This window comes from Macrobrachium nipponense, chromosome 36 (genome assembly GCF_015104395.2).
Source record: "Macrobrachium nipponense isolate FS-2020 chromosome 36, ASM1510439v2, whole genome shotgun sequence".
NCBI classification, from domain to species: Eukaryota; Metazoa; Arthropoda; class Malacostraca; order Decapoda; family Palaemonidae; genus Macrobrachium; species Macrobrachium nipponense.
In genome coordinates, this window is record NC_087220.1 from 51731285 (window position 1) to 51752750 (window position 21466).

The following is a 21466-nucleotide window of genomic DNA, read 5'->3' on the forward strand; positions in this document are numbered from 1 at the left end:
CAAAAGAAGACAAACGGAACAGTATCCTTAAACTAAAATAATTGTATATACCAGCGTCGAAGAAACCTGAAAAGAGAACATACAATACTAAACAACTTAACATTATATAAATTCAAGTTAATATATATTCTTGGTCTAAAATGGCGTTAACAAAAGATTATAATCACTTACCAACTTGAATTTCACTTTTGCTTGAAACATCTCGGCGTCTACCCTGAACCCTCACTCTTCTATCGGCTTTATCTATTATTCCTTTTGATTCTTCTTTATTCTCTTGCTATGGCCTAATTCCTCATTCGGAAGAGTTTCAAATTTTTGTTGTTGTTGTTGTGGTGTACTTCCTGTTACTATCCATTATTCTCTTTCGGTCTGGTCTCCAGTATTCTCTCTTGCCCTGGTCGTATGATTTCCATAAAAGGGATTTTCGTACAGACTTATTACGTTTTTCCAATTAATTCCATTTATTGTTCAATTGCTTCCTGTCTCTATTGGGATTATTTTCCATTAAAAAATCGCCGTGGGTTGATTGGTATCTTCAATGTTTAGCTAAGATGTAATCGCTGTCATTTTCCGAAATTCTTCATATTTTTGGCAGGATTACTTCCATTTTAAGAAATTTCATCAAGCTATCATTTCACTGTGATGCCGTTCTCATTATTATCCGTAATTTCTGATGTTTCTCTGAAGGTTATTTTCGTATCAAGAAACATCGATTTATCTGCATTTTCGTTTCTTTGAGATTTTCTTCTTAATTCAATCCCTAGTATGGGGTCGCCGTTTTTAACGAGCCTTTTCCCAGGTGCTTCTATCCTGTGTCCTCTCGTCTATTCCTTTGTCTCTCATGTCTTCACTGGGATCTAATCCGTTTTTATTGTCTATGATGTCTTTACGGAGTATCTAATTCCATAAACGCGATTATCCATAACTAACTCTTCTGTTCGTTTTAGGTGGCTGAAGTAGTTTTTTTCCCAGTTTATTTTTGCTTGGTATTCCTTTTCATTTTTCAGGGAAAACTGTCGTCAAATTCTCAAAGAACTCACCATGTTGTACTTGATTCCCTTTGACAAGTGAGTGTAATTATCCAAAAATCTTTTTGGATGAGTAAATCTCTTTCCTTGATATCATTATGCACTGAACGCATCTTCAGATAACCGACAGTAAGCAAATGATGTCATTCGTAATTTTAAAGTTATAATTTATTTAGTTTTAATTTTTCTCTTGGGATCTTCCTAGAAACAATGGATCATATGGAGATCATCGTTTGTTATTTTCACGATTTAGTTTTTCTAAGAAAAACATTGAGATATTTTGGTCAAAAGACTTGACATTTCAGTCTTTGTTTTCACACTCAGGTGTTCAAGATTTTTTTTTTTCAACCTTTTCGGGTAAGCTTTGCCCTTAAGGTTTATATTTCAAATATTCGGAAAGATTGTTATGGGTAATCTTATGGAATTCGACTAATCAATTTTAAATCGAACTCTTCTCGTGGTTTCATACGAAACCATAATGAAATATCATCTAGCAACTTGAATTTGTAGTTGTTTAGCTTGAAGTACAATTGTAGCTTTGCATTAATTTCATGTTATGTGAAACGCACAGAATATTTTATTCATTTTTTCTCATTAAGTAACTATAAAATGCTGCCACTTCTATGGCATTAATACTTAAATCCAACGTTGTCCAAGAATTGAATATGTTGATTTTCTTTTACATTTATTAATATTCCTGAATATTTCCGAATGATCAATTGTCTGTTTTAACTTATCGAAGAAATGTATACGGAAAATCACTTATCTAAAACCTCGGTATTCCAGAATATAAAAAAGCGAATCATGCATTTGATATCCTCTCTTCTATTTTCAATTCTGCAGGCGAAACTATTTCAAGTTTTCAGAGCTCATCTTATCAACTCTCATTCTCCCTGGAAAATGGAAATCAAACAGGCAGCCGTCCTGGATATTCCAGCAGGCTGGAATTGGCTAATAAAGCGACAGCAGCGGAGGAACGTCGAGCATTTAAGGACATTTCATTCTCTAAGACGAAAGCTTATATGCATTTCTGATTCCCTCCCGGGATGCCAGACGTAGGATCTTGGAATGGACTGGAATCGCGGTGCCTTTTTATACAATAAAAGTCTTTCATTTAACTTCATAAAAGGTGTTTAACCCTCATTGTAATTTAATGGTCTTGGCAGACAGATTTCCACGATGTTGACAGATCGCATTAAGGGCTCCAGAAGAAACACGAGGCTTCATCTTCATCGCTTCCAGGTCTCGAAGGCTTCCAGAATGTAGCATGTGGGCGGTAAGCGGCCGCTGGAAAGCGGTCCGGGGCGCTGGACTGGACTGGACGGTGCGAGCCCTCCCTATGTGTGTTTTGCTGATGTACTGTGTCAACACACCTACCTTGGGGCGTCAGAGGGGCGCAAACCTCGCCGCCTTCCAGACGCCCAGACGAGGACGCTATTCCTCGAGAGGCTAAGGTCTGGAATTCCAGGGCCAGTCCGTAATATGCAAGGTCTAGCGACCACGACCAGTGTGTGTCCAGCCTTGGATAATCCGTTTAAGCATCGCTGTCCTGGGGGTGGGAGGGGGGAGGGGGAGGTGGTGGAAGAGGAGGAGGAGGAGGGGGAGGAAGGGGGCGTCTTCCATCCACCCCGGGCCTCGGAGGGTCGGTCTGTTTACACCTCTCACCACCAGCCCCAAATTTATATGTATCCATCGACGACGGCATCTATTCCGAGGAGCGGCTCCACCAAGACGTTTCCATGCTGAGGAACGTTGAAGGAAAGAAAGATAGAAAGAATAAAACGATTCGAGTAGGATGGAGGCCTGCGAACGAACGTTTTCTCTCTTCCCCTCCCTCCCTCCCTCCAGGGGAAAATCAATGTCGAAAGCTTCTCAGTTGACAAGTGTCCCACATATGTTGTGTGTGAAGTCGAATGTAGATCCTGAAGTTCTGTAGAGAAAGTCGTAGAGAAAGTCTTGATTTTCACCTGAATTTGGGGGACGGTTTCCAGACCACTTTTTAGGTTTATATATCTCCAGTTTCTTCTTTTTTCCCCCACAATAAACAACATACAAAAAATTACGACTGCAAGTCGTTTCTTGACAAAAGTCTAACCTAAGACTCCCTTTTTGTGACAAGAGAAAACGAGGCAAAATACAGATCACACATCTGAAATACAACATGAAATCACAGAACCTTAATTAAATGAAAATAGAAAAATACAATGAAACAAACACATTTTTCAAGTATCAACACTTCTTGTCTGGTTCACGTTACGAAATCCCCTTCAGAGAATCAATTAGGTCTGTCTGTCCACGACTTCCTCTGGTACTTCCAGTACCATCATCTCTCTCCTACCTCCGAGAAGAAATCGTAGAGGCAAGAAAAACCTACATCATCCTTGTTGTTTTCCTCAAAAGAAAAAAAGAATACTGAAACTCGACAGTCTTTAAAAAAAATGAAATACGTACACCAATGAAAAACGTCTCCTACTTGAGACACCTGATTCTGATTGGCTCATTAGGGAGGGAGGAGAGTGAGGTCTCGGTCTCTCCTCCCCCTCACACTTACCTGAGGAATAAAAACACATCATACATTCCTTCTATCGTCGCATGCACACTAAATAGATCACACTAAATACATCATGCAAACAAGGTGCCGAGAGTTACTTCAAGAAACAGCAGTGGCCATAGAGACAAAATTACTTTTTTTTTTTTAATATTTACGTCACAAACCAGCGGCAAAAAGTTGAAAAAAACAATCCATGCAACAAGAGACTACAGGTTACGAGAATGATGAATGGAAGAAACACAAAAAATAACACTTAACAGAATCTGACATTAAAATGCTAAACATTGATGTTTGTGTAGAATTGTTCTAGATGACGTGGGTCCCTTACCTTTTGACATACTAAGGAATATATATATATATACATAATATACATATATATATATATATATAATATATATATATATATATATATATATATATATATATATACATACACACACATATATATATATATATCTATAAATATATATATATATATATTATATATATATATATAAATATGATGAACTTTCCAACAACAACGATAACATAAACATAGATAAGGATAAAAATATAAAAATTATGAATCTTCATGTACAGAAATAAAGAAAACAATGGCAATGATTTTAAAACTTGAAAACTTTTCGCAAACGAATTTTCTAAGTTTGATCTAATTCTGTCAAATGGTCTTAGAGGTTCTCATGGTTTATTAGTTACTGAATATCTGACAAAATAAATTACATATATGTACTTTCTAAGGCAGAATGAGTCATCGCTCTAATCACCCCTGCATTTTTCTAAAATATTAAGAATAAATACCTTGATGAATTCACTGAATTTACTCATTGCAAATGTTCTCTTCAAACGAATCTATTTTACGACCGGCATGAGTCACATCAAATTCGATAGTTCCGTGAAATTCCTATTTCAATTTGAGTAGAAACTGTTATCACAATATTCACTGAATTTACTTATTTAAATATTCTTTTCAGGCATGAATCTATTATTGGCAGGCATGAATTCACATGTACGTAACTCGATAATTCTGTGATATTCTTTTTCAACTTGAGTAGAAACTGTTATGGCAATATTTTTTGTAAATGGAAAAAACGAATACATGATCTGTTTCAAACACTGAAGAAATTACCTATATACAACTTTAAAATATAATTTTTAATTTGAATGTATTACCAGTAAAATAAGTCAGGTAAACATTTGGACAATTCCAAGAAATTCTGTGTCGATGTAAAAGAAAATGTATCATCATTTGCACAAAAATAGAAGTTAAATATGATTTTACTATTTCTTTGCTATAAATGGAAAAGATGTGACAAGATGCCAGAAAGAAGAATATTCTGAGGTTTGGGAAAATTCAGACGTCAAAATTCACTTCTTAAAAAGTTGCAAAAACTAGCTTTGTAAGCCAAAATAAAATAATTATAGGAAAGCATTAAAAATTCAAAAATGAAAAATATTTCAAATAACATGAATAACTTCTTAACTTCCTGAAGCATATTTTAAATATAGGAAATGACAAATTCGGTGTCACGATTAAAAAGAAAGTGAAAAAAGTACATAAGATTTTCAAAATATATAGTGATAACAGTTTTACTCAGCTTTGTATATAACATTGTAATCTAATGGAACAGAACAATTAGCTCAAAGGGACCCCATTAAATCCAAATGTTTAAGATGCCATTTTTAAGAATTGACATTCTCAATATTTCTGCACAATGAAAAATTCATATTCCTTGTTTGGTGAAATAATAATAATAATAATAATAATAATAATAATAATAATAATAATAATAATAATAATAATAATAATAATAATAATAAAGTAAAAGACATAAGCATTACAAAGTTCAATTACTCCGTGTTTCGCGGAGAAATGAAATAATAATTATTTTTATAGCGACGTTTTACGATTATCTTGTGTTGTCATTATACGTCAGCGCATACGAATTATTCTAACGTAACAAAAATATACAAATCAAAATAAAAAGCTGCAAAATAGCCTTTAAAAATGAATGAAGATATCGCAGCGAGAGCAGCATTAGAGAAGACAATAAGAATGAGTTCGCCAAAGAAGGTCATACTGTCCCATATTTGGAAGAAAATAAATAAAAAAAAACCCTCAGTCAATGTCTAATCCTCCCATACTTGGTATCCCTTGCTCACCAAATTCGCCCTTCTAAGTATTTATTAAGCGATGAACCAATAAAACTTCCAGAATCTCAAACTGTAACAAAATCTTTATTTGAAAAATTCGCGCTTCATTCTTTTCCGAACCATTCAATTCATTTATTAATAATAACTTAATATAAGCGCCTCTGTTCCTCTTAATAATCTGCAGTCGCTCACATCGCTCTGTTTTTATACCAAGTATTTGCGTTTCATCCTACTACTCATTCTTCCATCTACGTCTGTCATTCTCCTCCACCTACTCCTCTTTCTTCTTCTTCTTCTCCTCCTCTACTTCTTCCCCTTAATCCGTCCGCCTCATCGGTTCCCCTCACCCTCTTATTTCTCGTGTGTTGACGAATGTTCTCGATTAATATCGGTCAGTTCTAGTAGTTGTCTCCACTGCCCCTAATCCTCCAGGCTCTCCCCACCCCCCCCCCTCTCTCCCCAAGCTTTCCCCCAATTCCACCAGAGGAGGGTCCATATCCCCTACAGTGATGGTCTCAACAGCAGGTTCACAGTGGTCCTACTCATTTGAACCTTTTCTGAAACGGGCGTATTGTCTTTCAAGTTGGAGGGTTCAGAATCTCGAATTTGTATCCATCCCCAACCCCTAAAATTATAGAAGTATGAAATATAAATATTTTAGGTATCCCCACAAAAGAGGGGCTTAAAGGTTCCATTTGGACATTTTCGGGAAGAGACCAGTTGCCTTAAATTTGGAACTTTCAACCTCTTGAATTTATATCGGTCACTAACTAGAGTACTCCTGGATAAACTTTTTAAGTACTTTCACAAAAAGGGACTTCAAGGTTCTAAAGATCTGAACTTCTAACCTAGAGACCCTCTCAGTCACTTCTAAAGAATCTTTAAACCTCAAGGAACTTATATAATTCCACAAATGGTGCCAATAACTTCCGAAGAACTTTTGAACCCTCCAAAGGAACTGTTCTTAGTCACCATAAACCTCAAGAGCTTCTGCAGAACTTTACTAAATTTTCAAAGGAACTTCTCGCAATATCCCTAAACTTCACACAGGGAATTTAACAAAAGTTTTCATTGGAATTTTTTGCAGTCTTAGCAATGTCACCGAACCCTGTTTAACAGAAATTGTAACGGTCTCCACCAGATAATCAATTTAAACATATCTGTAAAACTGCTTATTCACAGCAAAGAAAACAATAAGTTTTCCCCTGGAGACATCCTCCCTACCCTCTTCGCATAGACATCACTATTCCTTTTAGTAATGTTTACCCTACTTTGGTAATTCCTATATCTAAAAACACTACAAATCCTTCACAAACATTTACAGTTCTGCCCCGTTCAACTAGTTCGTTTTCAATACGAATTCTACTCATCTTTCCTTTCTATTTAGAATCGCATTGGAAAAAGAAAACACATACAATTTTTAAGAAAGCACATGCCCCAAACCTTTCAGTGACTCACGACCTCACTTGCCATCGTAGTAATCTGGACCCTTCCTCAAACTTTGTACCTATCTAAGACTCTTTCAGCTCCTTCCTCTACATCCTTCTAACGCAGACGAGGCCTACGCCCAGTTTCCAATCTTTCAAACGTCATCTTCCAATTCTGGTGAAATTCCAGAGATACTTTCCTAGTGTTTCCTATTTTCTAGCCAGAGGTCCTACTTTTAATTCACATTTTCAAGTAGTCGTAGATACTGAGGGTATAATCTAATTTCTCTTTGTCCAAACAAGAGGACCACTTACCCTTACAATCTCCAACCTTATGTAACAACCCCAAAGGATGTAGTCCATTCCCATCTACATTCCATCAGACACCAGCATTCCCGCTCCCTTCCCCCTACCTCTATCCCCCACCCCCATCACCATGACCCCTGCTGACCCCCGAAAACTCGAGTGGCTCTCCCCCTCAGCCCCCAAACCCTGCTCCGCGTGATCCATCGGTCCCTTCACCTGACCTAGAGCGAGGGGAAAAACAACACCCCCTCGTACAGGTATATATTAGTGAATTTTTCTTCTCATGGGGAACTGTCAAAAGGAGGGTGGCCGGTCGTATCGTATTCGTCCTTCTTCTTCTTCTTTTATTTTTGTGAAGGTTGGCTCTTCGTCTCCTCTCCTTCGTCGTCACTTTCTTCGTTTCTTTTAAGCTTCCATTCGGCGAAGAAAGTGTGGATCGGTTTCGATTTAGTGTGGTGTGTCTTCGGGTTTATATCAGTTCATTATTGGATCAAACTAAGTTGTATATTACTATAATTGATTAGTAGAAGCTTAATGTCAGCAAGGGATACAACTTTCAAGTTTTGTATTACTGCAACTGACTAGTCAAAGGTCATCTTAGTAAGTGTGAATGCCTTCCAAAGGCACGACTTGGAACTTTACTGAAGAGAAATGTCACCAAGTTACAGTTTCTCATTCATACAACTGATTAGTATAATGTCAGTCTGCACCACATTGAAAGAAAGTTCCACAACAATAACAGCATTAAGTGACACAACTTTGGACCAGTACTGAAGAAGGATATCATCAATGGTGTCTGCAGCCCATCAGTCTGTCATTTCTAGGGTTTTCATTTAAAAAATATCACTGAAACAATTCCTTCATCGCCTGAAATCTTGGTTGGGAAGAGGGAGTGTTGGAAATGGCTATGATTCTAACGTCATATGTCAGAATATATCTCCATAAATGTTTTGCCTTTCCATTTCTGAATTTATTGACTCATTCTACCTATTGGACCACAAGTACATAAATTGCTTCCTCTCTGTCCCTGTTTGTATATATATATATATATATATATATATATATATATATATATATATATATATATATATATATATAGAGCCTAATCTTTTTTCTAAGGAGAGACCTCACCTTCAGTGCACCCATATTTCAAGTTTCCTTCATTATATTGGCCTTGCACGTAAAGCATAATCATTTCCCAAATTTCTCTTTTATTTGAACAATATAAACAGAGGGAGAGGAGTAATAATAAAAGTTGTTAAGTCGTAAAAAAAAAATATAAGCCTTTGGCAACACTGTTGATGAATCAGGAATAAAGTTATTTTTCTACGGGCCATTAAAAACCAAATACGTAACAATGGATCTTAAGAGCCAGTTCTCCAAGACGTAACCTGCTGTGATAACAGTCCTTGCAAGGTGACTTCCCTTCCAACTGATTTCAGGAACGAAGAAATACTTCGGTCAATCAGATGCCCAGCGGGGTCTCTCCATAACCGTGCCCCATAGCAACATCAAACGACACATCACCTGCTCTATGACTATTGTTATCAGTGCGTAGGCCTAAGAATAACAACAGAGAGAGAGAGAGAGAGAAAGACAGAGAGTGAGAGAAAGAGAGAGGGGCCCCACCGCCCGTTCGTTATGACACACTATAATTACCCTCAACGATCTCGTTACGCGCAAGACATCTTTCTTATCCATGCCTTTATGATAAGAACCAGGAATGATTTCCCGGTCCCACCCCAATCCACCCCCTACCCAACACTCCTACACCCCCACCCCTTTACCTTTCCACACATCTCCTAAACCCTTTTCTCTTCTCTGTGACACGAGCCAGTTATCTATTTTCTTTTTTCCTTCATCCTCCTTCTTCGTCTCCTCCTCCTCTCACTATTCGTTCTCTCACCTCCAACTGGGGGCCACCCCCACTCCCCTCCCTTCCATGCCATCCCCAGGACCCCGAAAACAAACAGCTTTCCTCCCCTGGACACGGCCGGACACCCATCCAGACAACCTTCCATGACGCGGCTGGAAAGGTGATTATGCCGTGCCTACCTGATGAGACAACTCTCTCTCTCTTTCTCTCTTTCTCTCACCTTCCTTCCTCTTCTCCTTCCAGAAAATAACCCTTAGAGTAAATCACCGTAAGGGGCACATTTACATGCAACTGTTCTTCCGGATAGGATTGTGGAGGGCAAATTTTTTGAAGTTTTATTTGATGAGTTTGTGGCAGCAGCCATGTTGATTGTTCCGTCCTAAGATAGGAAGAAGAAGAAGAGGAGGAAGAGGAGGAGGAGGAGGAGGAGGAGGAGGAGGAATAGACCTCATGGTGCTTGTGAGAAAGCCCCGAGCCAATAGGGACTCCAATGACGCCTCCGTGAGAGAAGAGGCATAACGGACCTTATTTGCCTAATGTATAAGGCCCGAAATCATCGCGGGAAGGCGGGGCGTGGGATGCGCCCCCGTGGCGGGCAGTAATAGGCAAACCCAGGTGGACTGGAAGATATTTTTTCACAAGACGGCCCGTGGCTTTGACAAATGAGATATAATATTTTGTTAGTAATAGTAGTCGTCGTAGGAGTAGTCGTAGGAGTAGTACCAAGCTCGGAACTACCACCACTCCTGCCGCTGGACCCTTCTTCACGGAAATCTCATGCAGAATGCCCACAGGTGCGGAGAAAGGACGGTGAAAGGGAAGAGAGAAAGTTGAAAGTAGAGAGATAAAGGTGAAAGGGAAGAGAGAAAGTTGAAAGAGAGGAAGGTGAAAGGGAAGGAAGAAAGTTGAAAGAGAGGAAGGTGAAAGGGAAGGAAGAAAGTTGAAAGAAGAGAAAGGTTAAAGGGAAGGAAGAAAGTTGAAAGAGAAAGGTGAAAGGGAAGGAAGAAAGTTGAAAGAAGAGAAAGGTGAAATCGAAGGAAGAAAGTTAAAAGGAGAGAGAGAAAATTGAAAGGGAAAGAAGAAAGTTGCAAGGAGAGAGAGAAAGGTGAAAGGGAAGGAAGAAAGTTGAAAGTAGAGAGAGAAAGGTGAAAGGGAAGGAAGTTGAAAGGAGAGAGAGAGAGAGAGAAAGGTGAAAGGGAAGAAAAGTGAAAGGAGAGAGAGAGAAAGGTAAAAGGGAAGAAAGGTGAAAGGAGAAATTTGAAAGGAGAGAGAGAGTTGAAGAGAGAAAGGCGAAAGGGAAAAAGAAAGGTGAAAAGAGAAAGTTGAAAAGAGAGAAAGGTGAGAGGGAAGGAAAAAAAAGTTGAAAGGAAAGGTGACAGGAGAGAGAGAAAGTTGAAAGGAGAGAAAGAAAGGTGAAAGGGAAGAAAGCTGAAAGGAGAGAGAGAAAGGTGAAATGGAAGAAGAAGAAGAAGAAGAAGAGATGAAGAAGAGAGAAAGAAGAGAAGAGCAGAGAGACGAGAGAGAGAGAGAGAGAGAGAGAGAGAGAGAATTTATTTTGAAAAGATACTGATTTATACCCATTAGCTTATAAAGAGCTTTAAAAAGTCTTTCAAAAAGATATATACAACAGACAACTGAACAGAATCTCAGTAAAAAAAAAATTAAAAAGGGGTAATAAATAACATCTAAAATGACAAATTTTGTCTTTAGTACAAAATATTAACAAAGGCCGGAACTAGTATTTATTTTCAAAAGGAAACGCCAATATGGTCTTTAACCCGATGATAAATGTGATTTGATGTGGAGATGAACCACAACCAAATTGGTGTTCCTCGTGAGACTCAAATTAATCTGTTATCGAAAAGTCTTTCTTTGATCACTTCTACTTTATAGTCTGTAATATCCTTTTTGGTTTCTGGGATGTAATATTTCCATTTTCAAACGTTATTGTTTTGAAGACAGGCTTCGTACATCCAGAGAATTCTAAAGATATACGAAACAGCAAAACAGACGCATTCAAGACGAGATTACTTAATTTCCCATCAGAAACCCGATGCCATAGTTAATTCAGATTCCATTACAGGTAATAATAAAAACTAATCAATGAACTACTTAATGAACGTTAAGAATGTCCGTAAATGTCCATCTACCCAAGAAACCATATTGAATATGGAAAATAAATTACGTTTTTCTTCTCTGCTCGTATGGAAGATATCCCTCAATAGTAGAATCAGGAGATTCTACTAAGGTAACCTTAAAGAAAGACCTACTGCTTTCCCTAAGTTTGTTTACTGACCGCGACATCACATCAAATGAGAATAATCCCAAAATCTTATGACGTAAAGTAAAGGGTCTTTCTTTCTCCAACTTATTCCTCAACACTGTTTTTTCGGCGTTTGCCTAATCAGCAACAATTGAACCATAACTCTCTCTGAAGACGGGCCCCTTCCCTCCCCTCCCCCTCCCCCTCCCCCTCCCCCAACACCACATTCCTCTTGAAGAGGCCTCCGACCCCCTCTCCGTACCCCCGTGAGGCTTCGGATGAATCCGCTAACTTGTTCAATACCCAGCAATCGAGGACCGAGGGAGGTGAAGATGACCTAGAGTGGTACCCATGGAATTTGGGGCATAGGATTTACGTACCCGGTTAACGATGAAGGTAAATAAACATAAGGAGAGAGAGAGTCGAGAGAGAGAGAGAGGAGGAAGAGAGAGAGAGAGAGAGAGAGAGATGACTTAAAAGGGCGAAGTAACTGTGTAATACCTATATTATGATGAATAACCATATTTATATGTGCATAATCGGTACTGAATTATATATATCTATATATATATATATATATATATATATATATATATATATATATATATATATATATATATATATATATATATATAGTCCTGGTGTAATAGTTGAGTATTAACAAAAAGACAAAGACATGCTTTTTAAATGTCATGCAAACACAAATACATTTATTTCCACGATTCCACTCAACAGATACTTCACGTATAGCACGGCACACATAAGCGCCTATCCATTCTCTTAAAAAAATATTTAGGTTTGAGGTTCATACATATCCAAAGATATATCCTGTCACTTCTGTCACCATATCATTCCATCACATCAGGTAACCTCACCTTTTTCACTATCCCTTTTCACTCTCTCATCTCCCAGTTTCTCCACATGTCCATCCCACATTACCAGACTTATAAGTTTCATCAGTGACTCCTCACTCCACCAATGCAATATTTACCTCCACTGCTTCCATTGATAATCATTCATTCCCTATGGCTTCTAATTGCTTTTCTTAATCCTAGTCTGTACCTCTAACTTATTATGCATACTAACTCTTTTATTTAATCCTTTATGCAAAGTTTCGGGTGCCTCTCATGCTACTGGGAATAGTTTCTTGAAAAGAAAAAAAAAATACTTAGAATTGTTTACATTTGTAAACTGATTTTTGGGATGAGGTCGCATGCCACATGGCCATTCTTCCACTTGTGGTCATGGGATCTCACGTACAAAAGATTTTGGGCTTTTGTAGGTAGTTACCCATCCATGCAGTGACCAAACCTGACGCTGAGACCTAAGTATATCGAATGCGCTAATACTCCGTATTCATCTACGGTCACCCAACCGAGCACTGACCCAACCTGACGCTGACAACTTCATAACTAAGACGACCAACTGTAGGGAGCTTCTTATATTGATACTATAATAGACTTAATTTATGAAAGAATACGCCGTCGCCGAGTAGGATAAAGACAATTCAACACATCGCATGATGTGCGTCAGCGCGCTCGCTCGCGTTATACGTGCGTAATTCAGTAGTCACCTGAACAGCGCCGACCGCGTAAACAAAGTAATATTTTCTTATGAGGGAGGGGGGCGTGGCCACGTTTAAATTTATTTTCTATGGCTAACCAATAATACGAGGAAGGGAGGCTCCTCTTATAACAGCTATATCTACAGGTTTGCGCTTCTGCGTCAAAGACGCTTATACGGGAATTAAAATATGAGAGAGAGAGAGAGAGAGAGAGAGAGAGAGAGAGAGAGAGAGAGAGAGAGAGAGTCCCTGTTCTATTCACCCTTTAATTGCCATTAACACGCTAAACAAACACACTTCATATTTACCAACAAGTGAAAACTAGACATCCCTACGTATGTATATTACAGACAAACCGTCATACATACACACACGCGCAGTTGACTTACACAAGCCGCCAAAAATCCCTTAACAAGCACCAATCAAATGACCCTGTTACCAGTGCAATTCGCCCCTCTGATAACAATCGATGGTACTCGTGTAACACATTTCATTCTCATCCTCTTCTTGAATCAAGGATAATGAGAGGGGGTAGGGCAGACAATGAGGAGGAGGAGGAGGAGGAGGAGGAGGAGGAGGGCAATATACCTCACCACAATAACCACATACAAAAGCAGGAAGGAAAATAAGGAGAGAATTTTGCCATGAGACAAAAGTAAATAAAAAATTGGGATACTTTGTCTGTCACTACCGTTGATAAAAGGTATCTTTTTTTATTTTTTTTTCTCAGTGATTAGGGGCGCTATTGTCCACCGCCTGTGTGAGTGTGTCTTATTCATCGGGTGTTCACGCTTCCTTCCGCTTCTCCTACCTCCCAATAAACCCTTAGCGGTCCTGTGTCCCCTTTGAATATGGCAATTTGGTGGGAACAAAGCCTTCCGCGAATAAATATTTGTTCCCGACTACGGGGCGAGGCCAGCGTCGAAATAAAAGCCATAAGATGTATTAATATGTCACAATTAGGAATATAACGCCTTAAATATAAAAGATAATACTTATCGACCTCCAGCTCATACTAAATTAGCAAGAGGCAACCCCAGTCCATTATATTTTAATCGTCGCGACGCCTCATCATCGCCGAGTTGCCAGTTACGCGGATTTCTTTGATGCCAATCAAATATCAAAAACCTTCCGCGGCTCATTATGCCGGAACGTTTGAGCCTCAAAATTCATTTCATTAACATAATTCGATACTTCGCCATAAAAGAGGCTTCATTATGAGAAAGCTAATTTAGACTATCCCAATATATTAATCATTCATTTCATCTCATTAGAGGCCATGTCACATAATAATGTAAGCGGATGTTTACCCCCGGGGTCGGCAATAATGAAACGGGGGTTTTGGGGACCGTAGATTTGTTTGGCGCCAATCTACACAAGAGGAAGCCCCGGATATGTTGCGTCATTCAGCGAGAGGTGGTTGACATTTTTATTAATATCTGTAACTTATTTACACGTAAACTTGGCGATAAAAGGGTTAATAAGTGTTTATTAACATTTATAGATTATTTACAAATAAATGTGGCGAAAAATGTTCTAATAAATAAGGAAACTGATGCATACCTTACATGCTTTGGTCTTGAAATATTACCGCAGACGAAAATGGGCATGATGAGTCATTAGAACTGACACGTTTTACGTTTCATCATTACTGACTTCTAAAGTTTTATAAAGTAAATTTGGCGATAAAAAATGATCATGGGTGACGAAACACATGCGTATATTACATGCTCTGCTCTTTTCAAAATGATGGCAAATGGAACCTTATTACAAAGAGGTCGAGTTTGACACATCACCTCGCTGAATGGTAAAAGAGCCATTTGCTGTATTCCGGTGTTTTCTGTTTAATATAACAACAGCGCTGTCTGAACCTATCTCTCTTTTTTTTTCTTATTTTTCCTGGACACGCATTGACTTTGATTTTTTTTACAAACTTTCATATACCCCTGACCGTAGAAAAAACACTTATAAACAAACAACTGAAGCGATTTCATGACTTGGAAGCCAGGTATGCTGAAACAGCGTTCTTTAGAACCTCGTAAACAGATGACCTCTATTATAGAACGAGTTCGAATGTCGCTTATTTCATTTCGAGTTACGACTCATCGTAATCACATTCTATCAAAGATTTAAAGATTTTAATTAAAATTATAAGTAAGGATCAGGTCTCATTTATCTACATTATCATTAACATTATTATTATTATTCAGTAGATGAACACTATTCATAAGGGGCCACTGACTTGAAATTTACAGCTATTTCAAATAACTAAATAAACAACTACAGAGATGGATAACATCACGTCCAGATGGGGGACCGAATCCTTGACGATTTCGTGACTCTATTTAATGGCGTTACGCATTCTCGTTTCCCGTTTCAAATAAAAACAAACAAACAAACAAACCAGTGGCATAAATCCCATCATTAAAGTTTCCGTTTATAAATAAGAAACATCAAATAGGATTATTTGGTAAATGATCCCCTCTCAAGCGGTATCGTTAACCTCTGGATTTTGAACGAAATATATCCGGCGAAATAAATTGGTTCGTTACAAGTCTTTATTGGGATTTCGTTGGTGTATACTATACACTTACATGAAGAAAGCACACGGTGGTATATTATCTATTAAAATACTTTGGTCTTACATGGAAATTACTATCAATATTTCACCGAGATTAATATATTATCAAGATGGAATATTTACCCATATAAGTAGTATAATTGTTAGCAAGGCACAGACTCCTACTAATGAGAGAGAGAGAGAGAGAATGTAAAAAAATTTACACTGAGTAAAGCTGAGAGAGAGAGAGAGAGAGAGAGAGAGAGAGAGAGAGAGAGAGAGAGAGAGAGAGAGAGAACGTTGTACAGGCCCGCTTGACGCAAACTCGCGTCTTCTCCCTGATGGCGATATCCATCAGCGCCTAATTAATAGTCAGAGCCAAAACCCTAATCGACCCCAGGAGAAGCCTTAAGAGGAGGGTCATCCTTCACAGATCCTATTAGAGGACGCGACAAGTAGCGACAGACCGCGACACAGAGCGATCGGTTGGAGGAAACACACACTCACACACGCACACACACACACAAACGGGAGTGACCATCGGATGGAGAGAGAGAGAGAGAGAGAGAGAGAGAGTAAAAGCCCTTTGCTCATAGTAAAGCTTCGTAGAGAGAGAGAGAGAGAGAGAGAGAGCGTGTAAAAGCTTTGCTCAAAAGAGTAAAGTTCGAGAGAGAGAGAGACGAGAGAGAGAGAGAGAGAGAGCGAGAGAGAGAGAGGAGAGTGTGTAAAGGCACTGTGCAAAAACTAACAAAAGGCTCTAAAAACAAAAACAAACAGAGAGAGAGAAGAGACGAGAGAGAGAGAGGGAGAAGAGAGAGATGGAAGGGAGGGAGAGAGAGAGAGAAAAGAAGGAACCCCAAAGGGGGCCCCCAAAAGGCATCAATAGGAAGAGAGATGGCCCTCCCTGGCTTGACGTAATAGCCTTCCGTAGAGGAAAAATCTTTCCAAAGGGCGCCCCTCGAAGAGCCCTGACTGTTATGGCTATTCCGCCGGCAGTACAAATCACAACAAACAAAAGGTTCTGTGTTCAGTCGCTCCCACATACTACGTTTTTTTTTTTCTTCTACTTTCCCCTCCTCTTTCTCATTCCCTGAAGAAGGCCAGCCGCTCTGCCGTATACACCTATCCACTATACGCCTGTCAAATCTCGGCCTCCCTGGCCAAACATAGAATTGATTTCTTAAAAAATGACATTCATCAATTTAACATTTCTATCAGAACAACAGAGAATATTTTTAAAACTCCTAACTAACTCTTCTCTGCTCCTTAATAAAAATTCTATCGTTTCACATACCTCGGGTATTCATCTTTTAAAAATGACATCGATTCAAGATTCATTTCCATCAGGACATTATAGTCTCTCATTTTATAACTCCTAACTCAGCTCAACTCCTTAATCGTCATTTCTCTGTCACATTTCTCTTTGGTGTATTTTTTGCTAAACCCACAATGCATTCCTTTCCGTACCACGTGACGTCATTCATCTCATCCAGTAGATATTTATACAAGTTGCCATTACGCAAGACAGGTGTGTTAGTACCTTATCCCTAGTCTAGTAAATACACACGCACACACACACACACACACCATAAGAGAGAGAGAGAGAGAGAGAGAGAGAGAGAGAGAGAGAGAGAGAGAGAGAGCCGACACCACGAGATCACATAAATATAACATTAACCTTCACACCAGAGTAAAAAGAGACATTATTTTTTTTCGAGTGGGAGTAGGGAAGGGGTGTGTTGGGTCCGCCAAGCGTACATACGTGTGTACATACGTTCGCGTTTGTTTCCGGAGCCATAAACGTCCTCGAAAAATGACGGCGTCCTTGATATGCTTGGTCAGGTGGGCGGGGGGGGGGGGGGCGGGGAGGGGGGAGAGCGCCCGGTCGGGGAGGAAATCTAGAGAAAAATATTCAGCGGTGAACGTCCGTATCTTTTGTCTCTCATCTATATCCGCGATCCATTTGCAAAACGGAGGTGATGGAAGAAGGAGGAAGGAGGGAGGAGGAGGAGGAGGAAGGAGGAAGAGGAGGAGGAGGCGGAGGAGGAGGAGGAGGAAAGGAGGACGGACTTCCTCTTCTCCTGCAGTTTAGTCGTGGTCGCGACCGACGTTCCTTCTTCAGGTATGACGATACAAGACTTTTGAAATGGTGAGTAGGGGGAGGGGGTAAGGGGGAGGTAAGGGGTAAGGGGGGAGGGGTAAGGGTGGGGTAGGGGGGTAGGTAGGTAGGAGGAAGGGTGAGGGGTTGCAGTAGATCCGGGAGGGCGTGAGGAGGGGCCGCCGCCCCTAGAGAGGGCCCTAGGTGGGAACGATAATCATAAATTGTTTCCCAGGCAATAATAGAACACTGGAAGAAGAAGGTGTGGGTAGGGAGGGAGGGAAGGGGAGGGGTGGAGAGTGGGGGTGGGAGGTGGGGGGTTTTAACACATCCTTCCGTTTCGTGCCAGATTGTTTCGTCCGGAGGCCTAATGCCGGGCAAGGAGTTGAACTAGGTGTTTTGGGTCGTCATGAACGGTTGTGGGGATCTTAAGTAGCATGTGTTCCTTCAGGACACAAGGAGGGAATTCAATCTGTAACCCCACACACATACACACACACACACGAGGTGTTTCCAGTTAAGCTTCGACACGCTCTCTCTCTCTCTCTCTCTCTCTCTCTCTCTCTCTCTCTCTCTCTCTCCAGGGAGACAGGCACTTTGGATATTCTCGGGCGAGTCAAATATTCATAACTGCATAGTTTAAGACAAATTGAAAACAGCTGAGAAATTTCAAAGTGACCAACGGATGAGAGAGAGAGAGAGAGAGAGAGAGAGAGAGAGAGAGAGAGAGAGAGAGAGAGAGAATTGAAATCTCACTATAAGGCAGTTAAGTGACCAACAAATGAGAGAGAGAGAGAGAGAGAGAGAGAGAGAGAGAGAGAGAGAGAGAGAGAGAGAGAGAGAGCTAGCTCACTTCCACCAATTATCATCTATCAAGAGCAGTATCTCAGGAGGAAGATGTCAAAGCTCCTTATTTCATCACAGACAATATATTTTTTTCCTTCCAAATAATGTTCTTCATATCCACCATGAACGGTTCTCCATAAAGAAGAAATCCGAGGCTCTTTCTGCATACTAGGAATCGCTGTAATATTTTTCAAATATATACAACTAGGAGAACGTTTATCTGGTTTCATAAAATTTGCGTTTACAATGAATGGCAGGGAGACTGTGGTAAGAGGGCATTTAAAGTCTTCATATATATACATATATACGTATACGTATACATACAAACATATACACACATCTACATACATATACATTATATATACACAGTGTACACAGAAGACAACATACAACAAGATACAAACGAGCTCAAATATATATCACTCAAATTCTAACACATACATACATACACACACATACATAAAAATATACGCACCTACACACAAACACACACGTATAACCTCCCACTGGATATAGCTAACCTAACCAAATCAAGAATGAAATACAAAGCCCTGTATTTTCTTTCACAGTAATTCTAGACATCAAGTATACATACATACATACATACAGACAGTGTACTGGGTGTATCCTACAAACTGCAATTAGTGTAGCGGTGTAAATTACAAAAACACTCAAACTTGCTACAGTTTCAGAATGTACGGACATCAACGCTATCCAAAATGGAAACAAGCTCTCCAAAATAATAATAATAATAATAATAATAATAATAATAATAATAATAATAATAATAATAATAATAATAATAATCACAAACAATTCAAACAGACTTTACAAAAACAGTCACACACACAGAGAATTAAACCAAATGCTTTGTCAAAAAAATCACTTCGCTTCAAAGCTGCCAACAAATAAAGCGTCAAACACAAAGTCATGCTCGCATTCATCATCAGCCTCAGGCAACGACAAAGACAGCAAGAGACGCATCAAGTGACAAATAAACTAAAAAAAACAGACAAGAACACAGACAAATATATGGACACGTTCCTTAAATGCTAAAGAATACTTAAGATACTGGTTTAAGTACGAACTGCCGCTGGCTTCAATGAAAATACTTCTTAGGCAAAAGAAAGTGGCGATTAGCTGGCCTGAGGAGAAGCTGATTAAAAAAAAAATTCTTATTCATTAAGGAAGTTTGTATAAAAAAACACTCACTAAATAAGAAACAAAAGAATATGAAAAAAAAACAGACTTTCAACTTATACGTGTAGAAAGCGAATAAGAGAAGGAATTCAAAATGTATGAAAGTAGTTTACGTACGTAATAAAACTCAAAACGCATATTTGTGTGTGAGTATGTGTTTGTGGGTATGTATACAAAATACCAGTACTCAGAAATAAAATTTACTATAAAATAAAATTGTATCATAACTAATTACCCGAGATATGAGTTTATTCCAAAGAGAACTTAAACAAAATTAGTTCAATTAACGTAAAAATAATAATCTTATGAAGATGAAAAATGAAAAAAAGTAAATATATTTATAAATGTTTTTTTCTCCCTTTCTCTAAGCTTGTCATAGACCAGTAGAGTATAGTAAAACATAAGTTTAAACTTTTGGGACAACAAATACTGATAATTATGAAGGTCACTGACTTAATGAGAGAGAGAGAGAGAGAGAGAGAGAGAGAGAGAGAGAGAGAGAGAGAGAGATGGGGAGAGACGAGAGAGAGGAGAGAGAGAGAGGAGGATGTTTGTTTAGCCTACAAATAAAAACTGCTACTTCATTTGAAGTTACAGTTGAGTAAGACCTTGACAAGTTTCGTATTCAAGGGACAACCAATCTTAATCATTTAAATTTTATATTGAAATTCCTTTAACATGTATCACGATTTTTTTTATTCATAGTATAAAGCATGAAATGCTAATTGCATATAAAAGCGTAATAGTAACTGAGGGTTTAATATAAATCTTAGGTTCAGCTCGATATAAAACTGCTAGAATGACTAAACTGATATTGAGGTATTTATTGCTTTGAATGAATGTAATGCTAAATCTTAAACTGTCCTGGCTAAGGTAAAAAAAAAAAATAACTGAGGTAAAAATGAAAATTATATTTATCTAGATATTTACTGGATGAATTAATTTTGGTATTTACAAAAATGACGGGAGAAAGAGATATTAAATCAATATTGAAAATATTTACGTAAAACAATTATCATAGGAAAATATAAATTCCAGGGTTTACTGACGAAAGGGAAAATATTCAAGATGTGCAAAATTCGACATAAAAAGTTCTTACTTATATAAAAAAAAAACTCCAAAAAAATAATTTATGTTTACGAGTAAAAATGATAAATAAAAAATATATGAATGATCAAAACTTAGCAATTTAAAAAACATTAACAGCTAATAGAAAATGAAATTTATACAACTAAAGATTACTAAATACTGAGAATAAAAAAAAGTTATTTATAAAATCCTAACTTAAAAATAATCGCTTGATTGGTAATAAGTTGAAACTAAAGTATTCTTTGGGAGAACGAAAAGCAATTCTGAAAGATTTGAAAGTACAAAATATTATGGAGGAAAATTAAAAATAATAAACTATATATTAGAGACCTCAAATCTTCGAGAAATACAAAGGAGAAAATTTTATTTACATAAAAATATGGAGGCCAAGAAAAAAATTCATAAAGGATTGCAATGGAACAAAATACTAATGATATTTTTTCTTTTTTAATTGAAAAATTATACGTTGTGGTATAGCATAGGAGACAGAAAAAAATAGAAAAAATA

At 38.2% G+C, this 21466-nt stretch overlaps 1 protein-coding gene across 2 annotated transcripts in view; it reads right to left on the minus strand.

The window, feature by feature from the left end:
- Positions 1-21466, minus strand: part of LOC135203654 (kinesin-like protein KIF27) — a 647339-nt gene that overhangs the window by 112547 nt on the left and 513326 nt on the right. The gene's annotated exons all lie outside the window — the stretch shown is intronic.